Source organism: Lagopus muta, chromosome 4 (genome assembly GCF_023343835.1).
Source record: "Lagopus muta isolate bLagMut1 chromosome 4, bLagMut1 primary, whole genome shotgun sequence".
Lineage (NCBI taxonomy): Eukaryota > Metazoa > Chordata > Aves > Galliformes > Phasianidae > Lagopus > Lagopus muta.
Genome location: NC_064436.1, coordinates 7,175,165 through 7,201,332, shown reverse-complemented (window position 1 = coordinate 7,201,332; position 26,168 = coordinate 7,175,165). Strand labels below are relative to the sequence as shown.

Here is a 26,168-nt window from a genome sequence, read left to right as displayed (position 1 = left end):
GCAGGAAAGATGCTAATATAGTCAAGTATAGTAATGATCTGAAATCATCATAAGCATGCTTACCTCAGATAAGGAAAACATAGGAATCTTTCAACATTCAAGAAATAAGAACATAATCCCGCAACTCAAGTAAAAACTCTACCTGCAAACATGTAAGGGTTTTCCAGCGTTGGTCCTTCTGAGCTGATTTGGGCGCCTTACACCAGGCCCTCTTGAAGGGATGTTCAAACACAAATGGGAACTCTCAAAACATAGCATCAGATCAATCATACGCACCTCTTGTTACTAGTAAACCTATGCTGTAGTGAAGCATATCAGTACTTCAAGGATTATCCTGTCAGGAAAATACCTAGCTACTCAATTTTCCTTACCAGTAAAAGAAGTTAAACAGGAACGCTGTTCTAAAATTTCCAGTTTCAGTTGCACGCTGCATAGAGTGAAGAAGTCATCTTGATTTGCCATTTCTTTGTTTTGAGGTCAGCACTGGCTTTGGCAGTCTCAAGGCCCTTTACTGTTGCTCTGCCTTCAGAAATCATTCTTCTCTCTGAAGCTGTTCTATTGCATCCACTACCATGCTATCTGAGGTTGATTGAACCAGCTCAAGTATTAACTGCACAGTTATTTGTGCAAGTCTGATGCTGCAAACGCAATCAATCATTACGTAACAAAGGCTGTAATTCAACAAAGTATTCAAAGATGCAGGTAGCTGCAGAAAATTCTGACACATTTTTTAATATTTTAAAAATCTAGCTCATTATATGAAAAAGAATGTTTATTTGTGCCTGTTGAAAAATGTTAGTGCAAAGACATTCCCAAATGTGCCATGCAAGCCGTGGAAAAAAAAATCAGAAGATGATATGGGAATGCATGGGAAAAACCAGAAAGCTCTTTTACTTGACTTCTAATTATTTTTATGTTTAAAATATGTTCATTCTCAAAGTCATACAAATCCATCAAGAAACACATTTATAAAAAGAATGTGAAAAATGAAGTAATTCTATTATTCATTCAAGCTGAAATTATAGTTTTTCTTAACTAATCAACCACAACCGTCTTTTTCAGAAAGAAAACTGTAGGTCTGATAAAATGTCATAGTCCAAATTAACTTTATTTTCTCCTGTTTTACCCTGGGGAACTAAAACTGACCAAATCCAAGAACATGATTCCTTTATCAGGTGCACGTCATTTGTCTTTAACTTCCAGAGCTTAGAATCACAGGGAATATCTAATATTTTCATTACCCTTACCGAAGTAATAAAAGCCTGCTCTGTTATTCAGCTCAGATTCTAATTACCCATCTCCAAGGTTAATTTCAGTGTGGATGTGCAAATAGATTAATACACTTTGTTCAAATAAAGAAAACATTTACAGAAAATACACCATATGGACACTATTTAGACAGATGATCTAATTATCATAATGCCCAATGAACTGATGTAGGAGAGGTTTTAGAGCAGGATGCTTCTTTCTGGACTTTGCCCGCCCATCTTATACTGCAGCAGAGGTGACGCTGTTCTCTCAAAAACTGTGACCAAAACGTTCTCACTCTACATGACAAAAAGTGACATTTTTGTAAGTTAGAAGAGTTCTTTTTAACACAAGTGATCTGTAAGTCTGAAGAAAAGTTGCATTAAATAACAGGGAAACTAAGACTGCTAATGAAGACTGAAGAGGCAATTCCATGAAAGAAACTGTTTTCAGAGAGAAAGGAGAATGACTACAATATTACAGTGACAGACAGGTGCATGCTAACATGCCTGTTTTAGAACTAATTGCCTTAAGACCTGAGACTAAATTGCATCTGTATTTCTTTTGAGGCTTTCTTTGCCCTATCTGCACATTCTCATAGAATTTTAGATACATAAATTGTATCATAGTTGCATAGTTATTTTGATTGTCAAGTTAAATTATAGAGATATTTGGGAAATGCGACTGCTATTTGTACAAGTAAAAATCTATTTTTAGCACCACAATTTGCTAAATTATAAGAAAACCACCTATTTCAGCCTATTAATGCACAAAAAATTAAGATGTAAAAACCCACAGTGCTCCTTTCCTTACAGTACTCGTTAACTACCCCTTGAAATGCCTGTGCACAACCAGTTTAAGCATCACAAAAGTGCTAGTGACATAAGCTAAGAGAGATCTACAAATTAATTTCAATAACAGTAAAGCAGTTACTTCCTATTATGAAGGAGAATGACCATGTATATGGTTCAGCAGCGCTTTAAGGTTGTTCTTAAGCTTTTAGAATTTACAGCAAGTCTACTAATCTTGGAGCTGAGTTTCATGTCTCATAGTGAATGTTGTACTATCAGAGTACTTAGACTGAAGTAAACAATGGGTGCAATAATATCAGGTGATGAGGAGAAATATCAGCTCAGTTCAGCTTCTGCATTAAACTACTTCCACCTGCCAATGACAAGACTTTGTGGTGGATCCTATGTTGAAATACTCAGCCACCTCGTTTCTCATTTTTAATGCGTACCACAATCTTAAGTCTCATTACAGCCCTACCCCAAAATATGCTGTTGTATGGAATATGTTGCAGAATATGGAAAATACGAAGAGTTATATAGCTTTCAGTGACAACCAACACACATTCTCTTCAATGCTGTAAACTCTTCATTTTAACAGTTCATATTACTCCTACAACTACATAAGATATTCATCTTAGCTGTAAAATACATGGAAATTTTTAGTTAGAAGCAGAATCTCCCAGACTTCAGGAGGTCTGTGTGGTGGAGAGATTTATACTCATTAGAACGAAGCTTCAAGCTAGATAAAAGATACTGCAGAGGTTATTCAATGAGTTATCATGAATGGCATGCTCATATCTCTTTTCGAACTGTTAAGACAAAAATGTAAAGTAAGTCTGAATATTGTTTAGCAACGTTTCTCCTAATATATTTGGATTCAACCTGAGACAACATATGAATAAAACTCTAAATTTTATTAATAACTTCAGTTGTTAAAAATTCAGAAGGTACTGCAATTAATAATGATATAGTATGTTAGAGCATTGTACAGTACAACGTGCACAGTTAAAAAAGCATTGAATGTGAAAATAGAACTATTTTCTACCTGCTGGTTAAGCCAGCAAGCAGCTTCGACCTCTGGGACTAGTCCAAGACTTTGGCAGTGAATGCTACTTACGTCATTAGAATTGGGCTAGATTATACAGCTCTGATTCATTACAACACCTTAGCTCATGAGTAGGACACTGCAGTTCAATGACACTAGTCATTTATTTAATGTTCAGCACATTCTCAGATGTTTGTTGGATTGATGCCTGTATGCAGAATGTTTCTAGATGAGCTGTACCTGCCAAAAGAGAACGAAAGCAAGTTAAAAAAAAAAAATTCTTTGGAAGGCACAGCCATCTGCTTTATGTAAGAAAACTACCTACATGCCTAAGAAGTATGTGATTAACCCATATGACAAAAATAGTCAAATTTCCAACAAAAAACAAAAGTGACTAATGTAATGCTACAAAGCTTTCATGGTAGAAGAAGGGATTTCCCACCACAGACGTATTATAGGCTGCACAGCATTTGCCATGGGTGCTCTTAACAAATAGCACAGGTGGGTGGGCAGAAGAAAAAAATCTGCTTTCCTTACGTCAATGTACGATTCCATTTCTTAAAAGCTTTACTAACGATACATGATTGTGGAAGAAAAAAAACAAAGTCTCCACAGTTTTGTAACAATCCTGTTTCATATCTCATTTTCCTTTTTTCCTTAAAAACATAAATATTCATGTAGCAGTAAAATCAGATATTATTGGTACACGATAATATATTCAAGATGTTTTCTTAAATACAATCAAGTATGTTTAGCCTTCATTTACCTCCATAGCTACTGTTTTTGTATGGAAAATCTTCTAGGGGCAAGCAGGATGAGTTATTTGCTTTTAAAACAAGATGCAGAGATGATTTGAGATATTCATGTTTTATGCAATAAATAAAATGAGAATAAATTATTGGCAAGAAATACACAAAATCGTCACAACCTTTTATTCCCCTATTTTCCAGTTTGCTATGCCCTTTGCAGAGGTCATTGTATCAAAATGCTATTTCACATGTTAGGATGATTCACAGCAGGGAAGAACATTCTACTATTATTTTCATCTAAAGGAGCTTATACTTCTTTTGCACATCTGAATATTACCATTAGACTGCTAATTTACACTTTGGTAAAAAGGTCAGTAGTATTCCTTTTTTTGATGACTTGATATTAGTTTGAAATAGAATTTTTAATAACTCTTATAATTTGCCACTGTAGTTTCCAGTGCCTTTGAATTATATATGTCTTACAAAACAAAACTCTGGAAGAACGTATATATCAAGATTTTAAGTCTTTCAGATTTAAGAATAGCCTCTATTATTGTTATCACAACAGAGGATCTCATATTTCAGTGAAAACAATTTGGTATACTTGGTACTCAATACATAGATTCAAGTACTAATAAAAGTAGTAATGCCTGTTAACATTCAATTAGACACAAACTTTGCTTATGGTATCTTTCACAACTGTTGATTTCCCAGAAATATATTGAAATATTTTCTTAGCAAGAAACCACTACAGGGAATTTCCAAGAGACTTCCCAGTACTATACATCAGTACCAGGACATAATAATCAGATTGTTGAATTTGGATAGTGCATCAGGAAGAAACCTATTTGATCAGTAAATGTTACAGAGTAAGGATCCCTTCTTTTACTAGATGATGTTGGTTGGTCATCTGTAATCCAGGTCAAACACACAAAGTAATTCTGTAAGTATTTGCTGTGTGTTAAGGAGATTGTGTCAAATAGAAGTGTCATTTTTGTTGACAGTGAGTATAAAGCGAATAAGATATTCTTTTTCATATCCTCTTGACATGAGATCAAATCTTCCACCCATGTAAGTTGCACTGATTATAATGAAGGTATGGGCAATTTGCACTACTGTAGATGAACTGATCCATAAATTAGTTAATTATAAAGAATTTTTACTATCCAAATGGGAACTTCATCATAACTGGGAAGTGACAAGCCCTATCTTTGTTTAATTCAGGTAATTATAGAAGTGTTCTAAGACAACATTCTTACGTTCTGTCCTTTTCTGTGTTCTTTCATATGTGAAGAGGTTAATGACACCAATATCATCATCAGATGCAGTAAGTGACATAAAAGATTCTCTGTTCAGGGTTCATTGAGATTTTCCAATGTTTGGGTAGGTTCTACCTTAAGTTAGTTATCCTCTCCTTCTTCAAAAATTAGACTGAAGGAAAAGAAGGATTAGAAAAGAGATCCCTCACCAAAAGACAAGATCAATTCACAAGCGTCTCACTTTCTATTCTCTTTGGAGAAGAGAAGGCTTTGGGGAGACCACACTGTGGCCTTCCAATACTTGAAGGGAGCATATAAACAGGAGAGAATACATCGGTTTATGAGGGCGGATAGAGATTAAACATGGGGGAATGTCTTTAAACTAAAGCAGGGGAGGTTTAGGTTAGATATTAGGAGAAAGTTTTTCAGTCAGAGGGTGGTAATGCACTGGAACAGGTTGCCCAAGGAGGTTGTGGATGCCTCATCCCTGTGGACATTCAAAGCCAGGCTGGATGTGGCTCTGGGCACCCTGGTTTGGTGGCTGGCAATGCTACACATAGCAGGGGAGTTGAAGTTAAATGATCATTGTGGTCCTTTTCAGCCCATGCTGTTCTATGATTGAGAAATAATTATAAGAAAATATGGCCAAAAAGAAGTGATGGATGCTCCTGAGGTATACAGAAGGTAAGAAAAGGACCTACTGCTTGACAAAGAAGTGTTAGGAACTCAGCATGGTTTGGAAGTGTAAAGAATGCGGCTGCTTGTGCCATGCCATCTCCATACCCACATGGTCTATATCTAGACTGAAGAGCCCAGGGCCATTTAACTATTTGGACAGAATCTTCTCTTTCCCTGTATCTGGATATAATTCTAAGGCTCAGAAGACAGAAAAGAACAGAGCTGTGACACTCTTCTGTTATGTTCTCATCTGGACAGTGAGGTCCCAAAGGCAATGTGTGTTATCTGCACAGACTCATTCTAGCTCTGCAACAGCACAAACAAAAGCAGGGCCTAGGATTATCTCCACCTTTTATTAGATGTGCAAGGGAACACTGCCACCAATAATAAGGAAAAGGCTTAAGTACTCCTTGTCTACTAGACTTGTGTTTAATAGTCATTAAACAGCAGTCATTTAATTTAATAGTCACTAAAGAGCAGTCATTTCTTGGAGTACTCAGCCTGCTGAGCTGGAAAAAAGGAATGGAAGGCAGGATAAATCCCCCCCAGTTCAGGAGAAAACAGCAACTTGCTACTTTACCTAGACTATCCAGAGAAGGGAAACAAAACTGGTGAAAGTTCCGGAGGAGAGGCTAAGGGAATTGGCATTGTTTAGTCTAAAACTGCTGGAAAGTAGTAAAAAAATTCTTTTTAAAAGTCTCAGGAGTGGCTAAGCGTTGGAACAGACTTCCCAGGAAGGTGGAGTCACTGTCTCTGGAGGGGTTCAAGTAACCTGTGAATGTGAGACTAAGTGCCATGATTTAGTGGGCAAGGTGGTGATGAGTCGATGGTTGAACTTGACTATCTCAGAGATCTTTTTCAACCTTACTGATTCTGTGATTCAAACTCATGATCAGTCTGAGAAGGAAAATACACACTTGGGAACTAACCTGGTCTCCCTGGAAATAGTTTCAGTTCTCAAATCACCACCATGCAGGTTGTTATTTTACAATATCTCCAGCCAGTGATCAAGTAGGGAGGATTTCTTCCCCCCCCCCCATATTTCCAAATGCTTTCAGAACTTTCAGCAGAAGTATTTTTGAGTAAGTGTCCTCTTGTAAACCAATGTAAAAGACAATGCCTGCCAAAGACTCTTAGCCAGAATTAGTTTTTAAACTCATTTGACTCACTTAAACAAAGAAAAAAAAAAAATGTCAGTCAGGATAGGACATGAAGAATGGAGAGGAAGAACAGGGGCACAGTTAAATTTTACAATATATATCTGCCAAACATCATTATTATTGTTCTGTTTCTGATTCTTCTGCAGATTGTTTAAACGACTCCTTCCTTCACTTGCCAGCAGCACTTCTCTCACAGTCTCTGCTCTACTTTACTTATTTACCTGACAGTAGCTTAAGCTCTGCCTTGATTTAGCCTTGACCAACTCTGTGTTATTCTGCTTCCCTTACCATCCACTCACCCTGATACACAGATTAACCCTCCAGGTCTAGTGTTTGTCCCAGGGAGTAACAATGGCATATATTGATTGCTGGATATGAAAAATATCTTTAAACTTGCTTTCGGATCTGTATGTCTGCTGAAATGACAACCTCTTTGCAATTCTTTGCTAAGACCTTACATGCAATTAATAAGAGGACATTATCTGAATTCTCTAGAAAGTGAATGCAGGTGCCTTGGTTGCTGTTATTAGACTAAACTGTACAGTGCTGAAGTAGTACAAATCAACCAGGAAAATATGTACCTGACTAGCTTGCCACTGTCAATAACATTACAGTTCAAGAGGAACTCCTATTGGTGAGGAGGACAGTGTTCAAAAAGATTAATGCTTTCTGGATTCAGTACTAAACTGGGGCTGGTGTTTATACTGATGTACTGAAGGAAGTATACAGACAAAATGTCACCCCATTTCTAAACATGTAAGAAATTGCATCAGGCATTATTTATACCCTGTGCACTAAATGTATCAGAAGTGTCCCTCTCTGCACCTCCTGAGGCGTAAGGAGTAGAAAACTGTAAAAAGACACTAAGAACTCATATGTGACAGAGTAAATGCTGAAGAGAATGAAGGCATCTCCAGTATCAAAAGACTTTAATATCTTGTCTTTGATTGCTGATTAGTAGCAGTTCACCTGGGATACCACATGTAAACCTGAAATCTTACGAATGTGAAGCGTATCAAAATGGCATTACACAAGGTTTGTTTGGGAATGTCAATTCTAAAGCTGCAAACACTGTAAAAAAGATTTCTCAGAACAACTGAGCTCATTATAGAGTGCATCACCTATTTAGGGAAAAAGCTAACGTGGAAGGCTAAACTGGAAGAAATCAGACATACCTACATTTGATGACATGGACAAATTTATTTGCTTTTACGCATTGATATAAATGACAGAACAGGTAAAAGATTTATAGGAATTTATACCCTTTGTTATAAATGACCCTGATGTGGCCTCATAGAATCAAAATCCAATGGAGCCAGAAATACATTAGCCCACGTGACTGCAGTAGTTAAACCATTTCTGAAAGCACTCAAAATATCGCTGGAATAGAGTTAATATTACACTGCATCTTAACTGACATATAGCAAAACCATTTTACGTATTAACCTAATTTAACATTTTACAACTTTTCTGACCCTGCAGTCTTCAACTTTCCCAAATTCCATTTTTCTTAAAAGGTAGCACTGCAGTAATCAAAGATCTGTTTCAAATCCCTAACTGTCTCATTCATTTCCTCAACTGCATTTTACACCTGTTTCTTTACAGTGTGAATTTAGCAAGGGATAATCTTGTTATCCTGTAGACAATCCTATTTCCTGGGTATGGTCTCCTCAGTACGATCTTTCCAATAACCCTGTTGAGGGTCACCTTACTCTCACCTTTGGTCCATTTTAAGCGAATCATATAAGGTCTACAGCTCCCCTCTAGAGAGCTATAATGTCTGTTCAGCAGCTGAAATATTTCGCTAAACTACCCTCAAATCTTTGAACTCCATCTTCCAATAAGCCATTGTTATAAATACTAATTAAGTAAAATATTTAGAAGGAATGAGCTGGAAATGGGTACAAGTGAAACAAGAATTACCAAAAAAGCAAAAGATAAATGGTCTATTTGCCTCCAGAAGGAGGCCATGCTAGATATTCCATTAGAAGTCATTAAACTTCTTGTCTAATTATAAGAAGCAGGTGAAGAGGGAAATTTCTAAGGGAGCTCAATGGGACACTGATTAAGCCAAAAAAAATAAGAACTCCATCCACAGAGCAGGTGAAGTATTTAATTTTAAGTAAAAAGACTGACTCCCTTTTATTCAGTTGAACTCCACAAAAGCTTTGATAGATTAGAATGAAAGTATTCACTCTGTTAAAAATTCAAACTGGAATATCACTTACTTCAGCCCTATATTTCTTTTCTATACATAAAAAAAAAAGTTTTCTCTTACAAACCGTGATGTCAAACTTCTCTACATAAACAATATTATATCATGTTGCTTTGTTTAATCATTTTAAAGCCTCTATTTTTTAATTCCTTGTAGTTATATACCACCTCCACATCGCATTTTACTCTGAAGATATTAAAAAGTCACTAGAAATATAGTGCCCTTTTACACTTGATCACAGCACAAACACTAAGAAATATCTCTAGTAGAACACACTACAGAGGCTCTCAGGTATACAGATTTCCTGCGACATTTTGTTTAACAATGCTGTATGAAATTAGTTATTCAGAAACTAAATAAAGTCAAGAGACAATTTACCTCTAGAGTTACATTAAAAAAATTATAAAGTCCTTAAACTTTCCTATCATTATGTGGAGATCTCAGAAAAACTTCCAAATTTTGTCTCCTAAATTTAAAACATTCATTCGAAATTTAAGTCTCTATGCACCTTTATTGTGAATGGCAGGAGAAATAGAGGATGCACATTTCATCTACTTAGCTTTTCATACACTACATTGCAAAAGCAAAAATTAACTCTACAGACATGTACATTGCTTGAAGACTGTAAGTATGCCTAAAGCATGGAAATATTTCAAAAATTTTAAAATTTAAAATATTTCAAAATATTTCAAAACTGAAAAACAAATCAGTACAGGTTCACAGGTTCCTTAGATAAAATGTCAGAGGCAAATGTTATCTTGTAGATGAGTGCATCTTGTAATAATCTCATAAAAAAGAAGTTCATACTTTCAATGTTGTTTTTTTTTTTAAAAAAAAAATTGGTTCCTAAATTCTACATTATATCAACAGATTCAGACTATCAACGTAAGTAACAAGTTTAGTTAAAGTTTTACATAATAATATGATTATTTTTCTCCTCTATACTTCTTCTAAACTACAGGTATGAGCAAGTTTGTAGCTCAGATTTTGATTGGGAAAAAGACATATGGGTTCACCTTCTTCTCATAAATATGTATATGTGGATATGTGGAAACATTAGGAGGTGGTAAATAAAACACAAAACAAAAGTAACCACTGTACACAAGCAGGAGAAAGTGACTGAGTAACTCATATCTCTTTTGAGTCAAAAAAAACAACAAACCCAAATTTGGAAAATGATAAATGCTAGTCTTATTTACAGAGCAATTTCTAGATGCTTAAAAGCAAGAAAAAATGAAATAATTAGTATTTTGTAGAGGAAATATTCAGTGTTCTTGAACTTTAATAAAACAAAGCAACCACTACAAAAGAAAAAGCCAGGAGACAGCATAGCCTGTAACTGTGTTTCCACTGCCAGTTCCAATGGAGAACCAAAGTTAGATTACATACTTCAAACTAAACCACTATTCCCTTACTGAGGATGTTTTACTCAGTAAAAAAATAAAACTAATTGTTTTGAAAAGCCACATCCTCTCATACCATGTGTTTTTGTTTTGTTTTGAAACCAGTTCTGGTTGTTTGTTGCCATAAGTTTTACAGTAACTTTTTTAATGTGGGATTTTTTTAGCTTGAGTAAATTTAGATAACTTTGCCAGGAATCTCATGAATACCCAAATTAGACAGACTGAAAACATGTAATTTCCTTTACATTGAGTGAATATTCTGACAGAAATACTAGGTTGTTTTATTTTTATTCATTTATTTATTTTTGGGGGGGAAGAAAGGAGGAGTTAATGCAAACTTCCCAAATAGAAAAAGGAAATAGAAAGAATTCAGTAAGAATGGAGACAACATCATTAAGTGAAAAAGCTATCAATTTTATATTTTGTCTCCTGGTAATCATACAGAAATGCAATTTATACTACCCACAAAAATGTAAATAATGGGAAGCTTTGTTGCTCAGAAAAGCAAGGGTGTTCAGCTTGACACTTTATCTTCTAAAACCTAAAATACAGCTTAGCAACACTAACTTTAAAATGCTCAATACTTGGAACATCCTTCAGTAAAAAAACCGAAAGTGGAGAGAACTTTTATAAAGTGAAACGAGTGGTGACTGTGAATTACAGAAATGAGGACAGGCAGATGACTAAATGACTTATTTTGGATGTCAGACTGATACAGAAAACAAGAACAAACACATGAACCCTGTAAGAGCGTAGTTGTGATGGTGAGACCAGTTACTGATGCAGGTTGAGAAACAACAGGCGTATCACAAAAGAAGAAATTAGATTTGAACACTAAAAAAACTTTTAATTTATTAAACTGACTCAAAAATTGAGATTTTCATTTCCAGTGAAAAATATAAAAGAAATGCCTTATTCTTAAGGAGAGAAAAGCCCTGACACCACGTTTTTTCTCATTAGAGATATCATTTGTTAGAACAGCATTTAAAAAAATGTCGTCTTACTAAGGACTGACTAATCCACATAGATACCCCAAATTCTCTGTCTGTACTAAGCTGTTCATTGTGGCCCTCATACTCATTAGAGGAGATACAAAGAGGATGTTACCCTCACTATAGAGAACTGTCTTGCTAAGCCACGTCGCTTATATTTTTGTTTTACAACTTCTAGCTATTTGCTGCAACAAATGTTACAATTTCTCCTTTTCATTCATTCTCTCAATTTTTCAGCTTGAATACATTTGGATAATCCTATCAAGAATGCGATTTAAGTAGCCTCTCAAATCTCATTAAAACCCTCGTGCCCATAGTTTATATGCCAATAATGTGTCTATGGATCATAATTACAATGGTTCATTAAGTAAGCATCTGATTACTTATGTCGTATGGGCTGTTATTAATCTAATCCTATTTTTTTTTTCCATCTACTGCTGTTCCAATTAGTAGATGGAAGACATTTTTAAATGTCTTCAAAAATGCGCAAAATCAGATGGCAAAAGTTATCCAAATGATGAATTTAGCACAGTCACCAGATGAGGTGAGAGGTCGGTTAAGGGGAACTGAAAGCAATAGAACTACACGTAACATTGGGGAACCATAGTTGATGACTAGAAATACAAGCTTAACTGGGAGACAGGCTCTTGGCACTCATCACTGGGTGATAAATGGATTGTGCTAGAGACAGATATACTCCAAGTACAAAACACAGGTCTAGCACAGGTACTGAGAGCATCACTTCACTGCCAGCTTGCCAGAGATTTGCTGCCCGAGGAAGTCAGGTAAGGCTTTACGGCACCATCTAAAATGTCGCAGCAGCAGTGATGATACGTCAAGGAAGTATGTGTAAGCAGCGAGGGGTAACGATAGCCAAGCAGTAGTTATAAGCTCTAGGATACCTGTCTTGTCAACCTCTGATGCCGAAGAGAAGAAAAATATCTTTACCCCTAAGCATGCCTGACAAGCCAGGAAAACAAGAGCCACGCTTTGTTGACGAAAGAGTTATGACAGATTGATAAATAAGACGGAAAAGAGCAATATTGTAATACTATCTGTTTCTCCAGTTACTTGTCAAATGTCAAGCATGTAGCTTATTTTTATACCTGCTTTTTAAACAACTGGGCACATCATTAAGGTAATGACAACACCTTTAACAGCAATGAAATAACGTTGACCCTATATATATAAAAAAATTAAAATGAATTGCCTAGAAGACATTTTTAGGTACTTGTTTGGAACATAGAGATAAAATGTTTGTTCATGTGAAAATTCAACATTACATCTTTTTCTGAATGAAAAAACACAGTATTACAGCGGGATCATTTGTTTTCTTTTTTCCTCCCCCCTATGTGTGGGACTCAAGAAACAGTAAGTTACCGCTACACAAGCAATTCAATTATAGTAATCTTTAGAGATTTAATAACTATTTTCTGTAATGATCATAACTGCAAGAGAGAAAGATACAAAGTGTTCAATTTTATTGCAGTATTTTACACTCGGCTTCACTCTGCTGCCCCACTAATTTATAAGCTATATGTTCGAGATTAAAAAAAGAAGAAAACTCAATTACAAACTGTACAGCTCAAGGGATATTCTGTTTTATATTTATTCTGGTGTAATTCCAAATACTGAAAATGAGTTTTATATTTTTAGCATGCCACACTAATAATTTAGGGCCATAAAATGCTATTCTGTGTGAAGATGCAGAATAGATAGAGTCCTGTATTTTAAGTACAGCTCTCTATGGAAGCATTTGGAAGAACTGTAAGCCACACAGGCGGCCTCAAGAGCCCACACATGGAAACCATGCTCTCCAAGACAATAATGTAGAGCTACAGAGCTAATCATTACAGCCAGCTGTGGACTGACCAATTCATTTCTGCCATTCATTTATACCTCATTCTCCAAAGGAACGAGGTATATATTCACACAAGCTGCAGCTGTCCACTGATAATGAGTAGTCTTGAGCCAACCATCTTCTGAATTTTCAGGAGGTACTTTTTCTTACAATTAGATATTTGACCCTAGACTAGATTTAACTTCAGTATTTATTCATGTAGAGAATTAAATGACACTTCCTACCTATCATTCTCATCTTCCAACAAAGCATTGTTAGCTAATATTTTGTCCTTCCCCTTTCCCCTCTGCCCTGCATCTCATGTTCTTACTTTACCTTTAACTCCTTATCCTCAGTACTCTACTTCTCTACCTTTTCACTCTTCAGCACTCACTTTCTTTCATTACCTCATCCATTATCTTCCTCCTCTTCCTTTGTCAGTATGTTAAAATGTTTGTCCAGATGTCTCACAGTGTTGATTAGCTGACTGACGACTTATGCTGAAAAGCCATCCTAATCAGATCAGCCAGCTTATCCTTAGTCATCACTTTTATTTAATTTCATATTACTTAATAACGTACTTTTTTTGTTAGCCCTCAAAGTTGTCATGCTGTTGGATTTGATGGGTTTTGCCAAGTACTTTCAACTGAACTATCCCATTCCATTCATTTCTACTATTTTCATGGTCTGTCATAAGAGCCTTGAGAGTAAACAAAGCTACATTTGGGGACAAAAACATCCCAAAGCCTATCAATGAAGCCATATCATCTTATACTAAAGAAATACCGTAAAAGTAGCAACACTGAGTCTGCCCTGCTCAGGCCAGACTCAATAGTAACAATACCTGCTATCCCCAAAAGGATTTCATAACTATTTCAGGGAAGACAGCAAGGAAGGCTAAAAAGAATTCAGAATTCATTCTGCCAGGACTCAGAAGGCTTAAATTGCAAGTGTAGAGTTTTTCACCTGGGGAGGAATAACTGCATGCACCAGTACAGGTTGAGGGATGACCTGATGGAAGTCAGAGAGGGAGTGGGGTGTTCTGGTGAACAACAAGTTGGCCACAAGCCAGCAGCGTACCCTAGGGGCCAAAAATGGCATCCCGGAGTGCATTAAAAGGAGTGTGGTCAGCAGGTCAAGGGAGGAGATCCTTCCCCTCTGCTCCATCCTGGTCAGGCCTCACCTGGAGTATTGTATCCAATTCTGGTTTCAGTACAAAAAAGACATGGATCTCCTAGAAAGAGTCCAATGGAGGGCCACAAAGATGATAAAGGGCATGGAGCACCTCTCATGAGGAAAGGCTGAGTGACCTGGATCTATTCAGCTTAGAGGAAGTAAGTCTGAGAGGGGATCTGATCAGTGTTTATGAATATCTAAGGTGTGGGAGGCAAAGGGACAAGGCCAGACTCTTTCCAGCCATACATTGCTACAGGGAAAGGGGAAGCAACCACAAACTGAAACATATGATGAAGTTCTGAACACATGTCCTTAAGAGCTTCCTCACAGTAAGGGTGACAGAGCACTGGAACAGGCTGCACAGGGAGCTCTTCTGCAGAGATTAGAGACCTGTCTGGCTACCTACCCTTGCAATCTGATCTAGGGGTTCTGATTTGGCAGTGCGATTGTACTAAGTCATCTCTAGAGGTCTCTTCCAGCCCCTAAAATTCTGTAAAATATTTCAAAGCCAACTCCTACATACTGGTATAAGCAACTGTGAGCAGGAACAGAAGATACAAAAACATGACAAACTCATCATCTCCTTTCTGAAAGTGACAATAGCAGACAGTTCTGAGGGGGATTATCAATAAAAGCCTTTGGCGTGATTCCAGCTGCCAGGAGCCCTCTTAAATATCTCACTTCCACTCAACAATTCAAGAAGGGATAGATCAAAATTAGCATTAAGTACAAGAACTGACAACAATGAAGGACGTGAAAAGATACTGAATGTTTGCAGCGTGAGAATTAACTATAACTTAGAAAGGAAAAAATAGGTATGAAAAAAAATAAAGTCTCCCCATTGTCTTTTCTACTAGAAAAAAAAAGATAGGAAGCATGAAATAAACTAACACAAGGCAGGCTCAAAACAAACAAAATGAGCTATATCATCAGGCAGCATGCATTACACTGTGGAACTCAATCCAGTACAACTTAGTGTTAGAAGCGTACTGAGATGCAAAAAGCTATCAGACAAAATAATGAACAGTTATTTAGGAAATGGTATCCCCTCTGACTCAATATACCTGGAAAAGAGGTAATATTCTTTAAGTATCTGTACTTGCTTGCCTCGCCCTTAGAGTCTTCCCTAAGATTTTCTAACAGGTACAGTATCAATACTATAAGAGAAAGTTCTGTAACCCTACACTAACAGGAAGTTAATCCAAAAGTTCACTGATCACTTTTCACTCACTTTGATATTTCATGAATGGAACTCAAAATATTTTACACATTTGAGAGCAATTAACTCTTTATGCAGAAAAACAAGTGTTCCAAATAGCCAACAGTTCTGTCTTGCCTTCCCATATCACCTTTTCTGAATGGATGTCTTGTAGCACAATATGTCCTATATGTAAACCTCCCAGACCAGCATATGAGATAAGCAAGTATATAATATAAAATCCAGGTTGGCTTAGAGTCAGTGAAATTGCTGAATGTAACTTAACTTCTGAGATATGATACTGCACATTTTACAAAAAAAGGTTACATTTGAAACTCTTCGTGATTACTAATAAAAGAGGGGTGGGTCTGCAAAGATAGGAGAGTAACAATCCTGCCACCCAGAGGGGGGCAATGGTGTCAAAAAAAACTCCCAAAAGACATGAAAATAAATTCGTATCACTAGGAAAAAAGTCTAATGCAAGCCATAGCATTTTTGTACTATTTTCAGACCAAAAGCCAAATGAAACAGCAGCAAGAAAGTCTGTGGTGTGCAGATCTTAGTAAAGTTGTCTTTCCCCCAAGAAAATCCTTCAAATAGGCTGGTCAGGAGCAAATGATCCTTCTGAAGGGACACCTTCCTTTCACACACAAGGTAAGCCACGCAAAAAGTAGGCTTGCTACTATTATATAGCTTCTTTCACTTCTAAGGAAAATCTAGCCTGCAAACTAGAACAGGAAACAAAAGGTTACTGAAAATCATTGAGAGTGACTCCAGCTGACTGGAAAACAGAAGATACTGCTTTTCCTCCTCAAACCAAGGCCACAGCAATTTTGCAAAACTGTGACCAAGCAGCAAGGTTAAATTTCTTTAAAAATTTCCTAAGACCTTAAGTTGTTCTTCTAAGTGTATTCAAAAGCAACACTGAGAAAACAGACAAAAGAACAAAAATGAATGGGAAAACAAGGCAAAAAATAATTACAGTATTAACTAAAGATACAAGTTACTTTATCTTCATCAAGTTTGCCAAACTCAGGTTCGGACAATCCTACATAGGAAGGAAGTGAAACAGCACTCCTAACAATGTCTAGATACAAGGCTTTGGGTTCCCACCGCAATCCTCAATCGTTTTTAATGCTCTTCAAATGTAGATTGTATTTAGATTTATCTAAATATATTTTGTCATTTAATATTTTGTTTATTTTTGTAATCAAATTATGTAATGCATACGTGTAGTTGCACATTGATTTAAGTACATATTTCTCTAGCCAAATTGTTATATATATACTAGATGTATTTGCACACTTTAATAAACAGGATGCATATTTTACTACTTTGCTTTGCCTGTTCTAGCAAAAAGATCTGTGTTTTGCTGATCCACTTATCCAAGATGAGCTACTGTATACACTAACTATTAACATTTTGCAAAGCTTCACTGGATTACATACTTCAGAACCAGAGTTGCTTCTTACATACTTAACTCAGCTCCAGCCCTCTCCAGGTAACAACTGAGTGAACGTCACTATTACAGTTGGTGTTAGAGCTGGAAAGATCGTCATGGTAAAAACAGGAAAAGAAACAAACAGGAAAGAAATGCTCACCTGTATCCAAAGATCTAGGTTTGCAGGAAAGACTTCACAGAGGAAGAATCTCCAAATAAAAATACTTCCCCAGTGGCAATCAGCCCTTAAATGGGGTCTAAGAGAGGTGCAGCCAGGCTCCATCCCTTCTGGTCACACTGCCTTCACCTGTGCTCCCACAGCTGACTCAATCCTTGCCTCAGGTGATCAACCTTTGGGGGGGGTTGGACTCCAACCCTTGGGGGGTTGGACTCAATGATCTCTGGAAGTCCCTTCCAACCCCTACAATTCTGTGATTCTGTGAAGCAGAGGTTCAGGCTATGACTCAACAGTTCCCATACAATCAACAATGGAGATTTCCAGTTATCACAAATTCTACCATACTTTACTACCCAACTGCATGTTCCAAATTAAATTATATGTACTTTTAGTGCAGACAAACTCATAGGTTTCTCCAAAAGTAATGCTTCCTATTTATTTCCATGCAAACTATAGCAGGTACAAAGACGACAACAACACTGTATGATAGAGCAAATTCTCAGCTACAAAACAAGACTTTCCAGCGTATTTTCCACCACTAGCTATGCATTTTCACCAGTAGTGAGCAAGAGCCTGCATGCTTTTCTCATAAAATTCTGCACCAGCAGAGGTACTAACCGTTGCTGTTGCCACTGCTTAAGCACACCACCCACTGCCTCACTGCACTCACATCCACTTTCCAGTCTCCATAAACATTCAGCAAGCATAGATGACTGTCAGTAAGTGCAATTTCTTTTTCCATGCGTGTACAATCAATGAATATACAGATGGTATAGTATAGCCAGGAGTAGATCTGATGTAATTATAATACTAGAGTAAGGAAAAGAGAACACTCACCCTATCCCAGGCTCGCTTAATAAACTCCAGTGGAGTAGCTTTCCAGAAAAAATCCTTCCCCCCTGGCAGTCAGTTCTTAAATGGGTCTAAGAGAGGTGGAGCCTGGCTCCACCTGGCTTCCTGCAGCACAGATGCATTGCCTTAACCTGTGCTCCCGTGACTGACTCATTGCTTGCCTCAGGTGATTCATCAGAGGTTCAGGCCGTGATTCGGCAGCCCCATACACACGTGCAATAATTGGAATAATTTAATGGCACACTTTTGCTTCATACACACTTCCATGGCATTTTGTTAGCATGCCCCTTTACTGCTATCTATCACATGGCAACAACATGTAATGGAATATTGGCAGGAAGGTTCAACCTCTGCCTCTGAAACGGTGGGCTGACGTAATAAAATAGGAGGCATCACTTCTGGAGCAGCCCTTGTGCATTGTAGAATGAGACTGAGAAAAAAAAATATATCAATAATGCATTTGATTTTGGAGCTTGTTTCATTCGTAATATACATAGGAGCACTTGTTCTGAGCAGAAAAGGTTATTTCCTTTCAGGTAACACAAAATGCACACAGAAAGATGATGTCACAAAATTAATGTTTTCTTGTGAAATCACAAGGTGTAATTTTATGCAGTAGAATAGTATATTTTCACAGAACATGAAAAAAAAAAACAAAAACAAACCAAACCCAAAACAATAAAATAAAAGAAAATCTGATATCTTAACCTACAGTACTTACAGGAAGGAATGATGCTCCTAGCTGTGATCTTGCCTCTTCCTGGGAGAACTTAAGCCTCCTACATTTGTAAATCAGTATGAATAATCATTGCAATAGAAAATTGTGTTGAAAAAAAATGTCTTTAGTGAATTAATTTCACATATAACTGTACATTCCAGTTGATGCTTTAGTTAGACATGTTTAGATTAATACATTTCTGTGTATTTTCTGATTTAAAATCTTAGGACATATTCTTCCCTGAGAAACAAATTATTGTGCTTGCTTAGCCAAGAAAATATATTGTGACTTCTGACAAACATTTATGGCTATTATTTTTGGAAAACACTTGGGTTTATTTAGAAAGGAACAAGCGTATGTAACATCAGCAGGTGGGTAACAGACCCATGCCTGTTTGAAATAGAACGATTTGTGTCCAGGTAGCAATGAATGTTCATCATGTGACAAGCCTCTTAAGTACATACTGATCTAATATTTATCTAAGCAACGTATCCTATCTCTTCGAAAGCATTTGCAATTGAAAAGCCTTGAGATCAGAAAAAAAAAAGGCTCTCACTGACTTTTGTATCTCAATTTTCAAGTGCTTCTATCTTTTCATGTTGTAAATAGAGAACTCAGGAGCCTCTCAGTTCTTGCTTTTAATTTGGAACCGGGCAGCATCCAATGACAGCAACTTTTCTGGTTCGCAGCATGAAAAACAAAAACAGAAAAGCAAATTTAAAAGTCCTTGACTATTCTTCCACCTTCTTTGATATCACATGAATTCTGACATCTTCCATAGTCCTTGGTTCAACCAAATCTTTCACTTGCTCAAAACCCTTCCAAACAGCTGCAACTGGTTTGTGGCTTTAAAATGTGAAGTAGTTTCAGAGCTTGCAACTCAAGAAATTTAGTGTATTTTCAATCTGAACTTATATAGGCTCAAATGGTCATACAAGTTCCCAAGTTCATAAGATCAGAAATGGTCTTTGATAAATTTGTCAAGCCAAAATCTGTCAAAAACCAAAACTAACTAACAACAAAAATTACACTAAGTTGTATGAGTATCTTTACAACACAGTCCTACTTTACTGAATTTATACCTTCATTCTTTAGACAAGATTATCCTCTTTTGCTGCTATATAGTATATATTATGATGCAAGGAATACAGGAGCTCAAAAATATGCATTGATGAACAGAAAGCAATTGATTAGTTTTTTATATTTTAAACATTACTAAGCATTACAGCATTACAGATGCACAGCCTGGCATTAAATTTGATCAAGTGAACAAGTATCTAACTCCACTTCATCCTATGTGGCTGGTGCTTTAACTGTCTCAATTTCCAAAACTATTAAAAAAATAGAGCTAGGAACACACAGTGCTATTCATTTTCACAATTAAGCAAAAGCAGGTCTAAAATGTCTCTTGCAGTTTCAATTGCTTATGGTTCAAAGCATGCAGTCCACCCAAAACTGAACTTGTCTGAATATTGGTTACCAATTGCATCAAAAATTTGATCGATCCTTAAGTCTTTTGAGTGTAAAAACAAATTATTCTCTGCAGAGAACAAATAAAACCTTGTAGGTAAAACAAACTTTGAGAGACAGCTCTTCTTAGAATATACCACATTCCTACCTTATTTTAAGATGTGATACCTGCGATTGGTCCACCAAACTAAGCTAAGACCCGGAAAGGCTTCAGAAGATTAAACTCCAGTAACCCACATTGATACGGATTGTAGAAATTAGGTAGGAAAAATGAGACAGTGAATCCGTTAATAGCTTGTCAATGTTCTCACAAGCACATTTTCAAAATCTATGCAATATTTAGCCATATTTTTCCACACTTTCTTTTATGTCACAATGCAAGCTTCAGGTAGAGAAGTATAACCCTCTTTGACAGCGTGGAAACCACCGAGACAAAGACCGAATAGATGACATTACAGTTCTTGTATTTTTTGTGTTATATCTATTTTGGTAGCACTCACACCATACATGATGCTGAAGTACCAAACTTCCATTAATTTTACAAACCTACTTTCTCTAAAGCATTTTGTCTGTATGCTGAGAGAGCTATTAGGTCTCTTAAGCGGCTCACTAAGTATTCACTTGCTGAGGGGAGAGAAACAGACAAAGCATTCCATAATGAATTACGTTCGTGCTCTTAAATCGCAACCCAAGAAAATAAAGGAGCAGGAATGCCAGGAAGAGGAGAATATGAGTCTAACAGGAAGAGGAGAATGTGAGCCTAACAAGACTTCTAGAAAGAAGAAATGGAATGAAGATATATTAAATGTAAATGGAATTCCATTTTTAGCATGTGGTCAGTGATGTATGAGCTTGGAACTGAACTCATACTGCGTGAAAAATTGGAATGGCTGGAAATCAGCTGTGCTACCAAATGGAAAATCTCGAAAGAAAGCACGCTATTGCTCAGCTCAGCAGATTTACATAAGCAAGAAGACATCTTTTTTTAGCAACTTGCATCCATTTTCTCATCCTAGCAGTGCATATCCAATGTTTTAACTTGGGTGCCAAAATCGCTTGAAGTAGAAAATGTAGGTCCAAAAACAACAAAAAGAAATGAGAAGACTAAGATCAAACAAGGTGCCTAAGATCCAGAAACAAAAGAATGCTCAGAGGTTAAATGTGTATTTGAGAATTTCAAATTAACAAAGCATGATTTAAAGTGAACAAACAAATGAAAATGTACCAGAAAAGATAATGTATCTCGGTTGGAAAATGACAATCTAGATTTTGACCCTGAAGTACTCAGTCTGAAAACCTCACGGGTACACATAGCTGTAATCTTTGTTCTAATTTGGCTGGAATCAGTTTTACAGTAAGCTGTTGGGTTTTTATTTTCTTTTTGAAAGCAGATTATTTTAAAAAAATATTTTTAAAAGATAATTTTTTATAAAAATGTTCAGTATTAAGATTTTCTTATTTTACACAATGAAAATTAACATTAATAATAGGGTTTTTGCCTCTTTCCCACAACGTTTAAGAAATTCACCTGGCTGTTTCATTTGTAACTTTATCTGTATTCTCCATTTTCAATACTAAGCTTGAAAGTGTCAGAACAGGAATCTCTCTAAAAATCTATTTTATGTTGACTTGTTGCTCTGGATATTGTACCCACGGTAAAACTGTCAATTTCATATTTCCTCAGAAAATAAATTGGAGAATTGATTTTACCCTTCATGGGAAAGTTATTTATTCAATAACATGTATTGTTGTTTGTTTTCTTGTGAATGATAGAGATCTCAAACAAAGGTCACTTTTTCAGACCATGTGGAATTCAACTGCAAAATCCATCACGCTCACCCATAGAAGAGTGCATATAATTCAGTGTAAAGCACGTTTACATTTAGTAACATAATTCATTACCTTCTCAAGAGTTTCTGCTAGAATCCAGACTCTAAATGAAACTGTAAGTTCCTCTTTGACCTGTCATATGCCATAATACCTTTTAACAACATAACTTTCAATGACATCATGATTTTTATAGAGAGAGTTGGAAATTCATATTGCATTGAATAACCATTAAAATATGGTGCCCAAGAAATGTAGAAGCTATCCATACACTCAGATGCTGTAGGATATATGTCCCTGTGCAGCTCTCCAATGTGAAGAGGATCAGACTTTTGCAGCAATCAGTACCTAAGTGGCTGCTTAACAGGCAGAAGACTTAATATTAAGATAGGCAAAAAGCAGCTACAGCTGATCTACATAGAAACATACAAGGTGAAAATTTTGCATGCTTCCTAAGTCTTTACAGAACTGGTTATTGTCTGACACACTATTCAAATTAAGAGATACATTACTTTGTTGGAAATACCTTGGAGAAGGCTGGCAACAAATTAAAATCTTATTCCAAAAGAAATAACAAGAAATAAGGTAGCTTAATTTCAAAATTTTCTAAATGAAAGTCAGTGAAGAATCAGTTCCAATTTTAAAATGTCTTAACATCACTATGTACAGTCATTTTGTAATATATACGCAGGAGGAAACAAGAAAACGAGCCTTCAATATATTCATTGTCTGGTATCAGGTGAAGTCTAGCAACTTAAGGTATGGTTTTCCTCAAGTCTGCATAAAGGAGATGAAGACTCACCAGTGAGCTCTGATTTTTAGCTGACATCAGAGACACAAAACTAATTCTCACACTGTGTATGAAACATCTGACTTCCAGTTACTAAAACCCATCTGTTGTGTTGTTAGGACACAGCTTATTACCTGTAGCACACTCCAGGAACTTGTGCATCTAGCATCATGAGAATGATATGTGCTGAGTCACCTGAAACAACAGAAATGAGTATAACACAACAAAAAAATGTGGAAATAAATGTTTCTTTTTGAATTTTTATGCCGCTTGACAAAATAATATCTTCATTCATGAAGACAGCAGAAAGCTCAGTAATGATATCTTTAAACAGTTTAGCATTTATTACTTGATGATGGGGAAGGAGAAAAATAAATCAGTGAAAGCATATGTAACTGAGAATTCAGAAGGAAAAAAGGATAAGAGATGTTTAACGTTACACAGAGAGACATTCAGAATTCAGCGTGATTCTGCAAAGAATCTCCTACATTATTTGAAAAGCAGCTCTATCCACTTTTAAATCAGATCATCCAATCACATCCCATAAATGAACACAAGTAAATGAACAGATTTAAAGTCATGCATGTACCTCAGCTGTCTAAAACAAATGATTATCTTTTACCCACAATGTGGTGTCCAGCAGAGATGCACCAAGACCGGGAAAATCTGAAATAAAATTCTCTTTTATTCAGAAATTATCTTTCAGTTTATCACTGTACAGATTAAATTCTTAATCTATAAATTTTAACATTAAAAATAATCAAAGCCCAATGGGGAAACACGACACTAGGAAATTATACATATTTCTGATTTAAACCGTGTTGTAGTCTGTTGTGCATTTCATTTGGCAAATTGAATGTTGGTCTAAGGCTTCTCAGCATTTCCTTTCTCTGTCTTTATGGAGTTGTCTATTTTTTTCTCAGTTCACTTTTCCATAGCCCATCCGTGTTTTCCCCTCTTCAATAATTTAATTCCCGCCTTCATGCGTGAAGCACAACTGTTTCTCATTAGAAGGAGTCTGTGTTTTAACTTAGCTTTTGTAACAGATCACGAAATGCCTTCTGAAATTTTTAAAGAAGAAACACACTTGAACAGATTAAAAGAAGAGGGAAATGATCAGTAATGAGCTCATTTTCAAAGAAAAGAAGTCATTAGCATGCAGACTTTCTGATTTCTGACCATAAAAATTAAAAATAAAGGTACTGGGGTGCAGTTTCTTCCGCTGCCTTCAGCAAATATCTTCTTGCTGGGCTGGAGGTGGATGAAAAGACTTTAACCAGTATTTCTTTTTAATGAAATTCTATTTTATAACCAAAAACCAAATTTAGAAGTGAATTATAGGAAACAGTTCTACTGGCGTTTTAAGTTTTCCTTTTCTCTATCCTCTTGTTTTCAGAACCACTTTAGAAAAGCAAAAAATGGCTTCACCACTACTTGGGAAAAAATTGAGATGAAGCAAGCATTTCCATTCATGAAAAACTCATAATCCCTCAAAAATGTCAGTAGCATATTATCTTATGTAAGCCATGCACCTAGTTCTCAGGTTCCTTACCTACAATCCAGGTGAAACAGACTCAAGTACCTGTCTGAAGTAGATTGATTTGGGGTGGCTCTTTTTGTTCACATAGATGAGAAATTATGTATTAGATTAAGGAAAGGTTGCCAGTGAAAGTTGTTCGAAAATATTCATTTTTACAAATTAAAAATAAGGAAGAAATTGAAGATAAGAGTTTCAGAGGAAAATTTTTCAGCAACAGTCTCCTGTGTGGAAATATTTCCAACAATCTGTAGTCTAAATTCTGCTGTCTGAATCTTGTGTTGTAAGACCAAGATTCTGCTGGATTTGGTACATCTCTGAAGCCATGCATAACCTACAGTCACAGCATTTTTATGACAGCGAAAATTGTTGAACTTTATTTCCCCCTTTTTTACACTAGTGAAAATCAGGAATGTCTTGGAAAAAAATGTTACCAAAATCTTTAAATAAATTCATACAATTCATTAAGTAATCACTTTTCTCACATGTATATTATAAATAACGACATAACTTACTCCCCTCAAAAATAAATGGATAAGAATTATACCCTGAAACAGATTGTCAGCCAAATATTTTCAGCTATATGGAAAGATTATTACTTACTTCAAGGAGTTCAGAGTTAAGATCAGATGCAGCATGAGCTGGGGAGCAGAGTTCATAGGATTTCAAGGAAGAAAGGTTATTCTCAGGTATATGAGAAAAACGTTTTTTTTTCTCCGAGTTGTGTCCAGACAACCTCTACTGAAAATTTGTGCATCACTTCTAAAACAGCCAGTCAACATTTCTTGAACAGTCAAAGCCCAAGAACAATAATGCTGACAAATGCACACCTTCATCTCATCTACCTAGCAGCATATCTAAAACGTTAACTAATTATCATTCGTGCAGTCTGTTCTCTTCAGCATCTTAAAATATAATAATTCTATCTTTTTTTTTCTATTTTTAGCAACATTCAGTGTCCTATGAAGCATGGTGAAGATTAATCACTCTGGTTTTATTCTTGGTTACAGTCATGTATTTTGCTGCTTATTTAGTATTACACAGTTTAAAAGTACTGTTGAATGTGTGCTTTCTTTTGCAAATGATTTTGTTATTTTTACTTTTCTGAAAACAGAGGTAGCAGATTTTTTCTGAAAAATAACTTTCTTAGGACAAAAAAAAAAAAAAAAAAAGCACACTTAACAAAATCTACTCCTTTGTCAACTTAGTTCTCAGTATTTAACCATTCAAGTAAAAATATTATAAAAATGTGTAAAATAGGAATTTAATGTAAAAGCCACTAGGCTATAAGAAGAAAGGGCAACCTTTGATGCTGAAAATCACTGGAGGTTTCTCTAGTTTTGCACAGATAAGATATGGAGTGCTTTACTCAAGACATTTTATTTCCGTGATCTTTATTTATTTCTAAAGGCAGAATTAAATGCATTCTATATGCATTTACCATTATAAGACTAAGTGGAACACAGGTGAACTGGACTACATATCATTTTTCAAAATAAAGCCTAATTACAAAAACAAATATTTGTACTTTTTAAAATATGCTTTATATTTCTTTTATCAGTCTCCAGAAGAAAGTTACTTCTTCAGTGAAAGCAAGATTT

General features: G+C 36.0%; 1 long non-coding RNA gene across 1 annotated transcript in view; it reads right to left on the bottom strand.

Moving 5' to 3' along the window:
- The window catches only part of LOC125692250 (uncharacterized), a 45,589-nt gene extending 27,344 nt beyond the window's left edge, over positions 1-18,245 (bottom strand). The window contains exon 1 of the long non-coding RNA XR_007376542.1: positions 18,211-18,245. This is a non-coding gene — a long non-coding RNA (uncharacterized LOC125692250). The remainder of the gene's footprint in view (positions 1-18,210) is intronic.
- Positions 18,246-26,168: the final 7,923 nt, after the last annotated feature.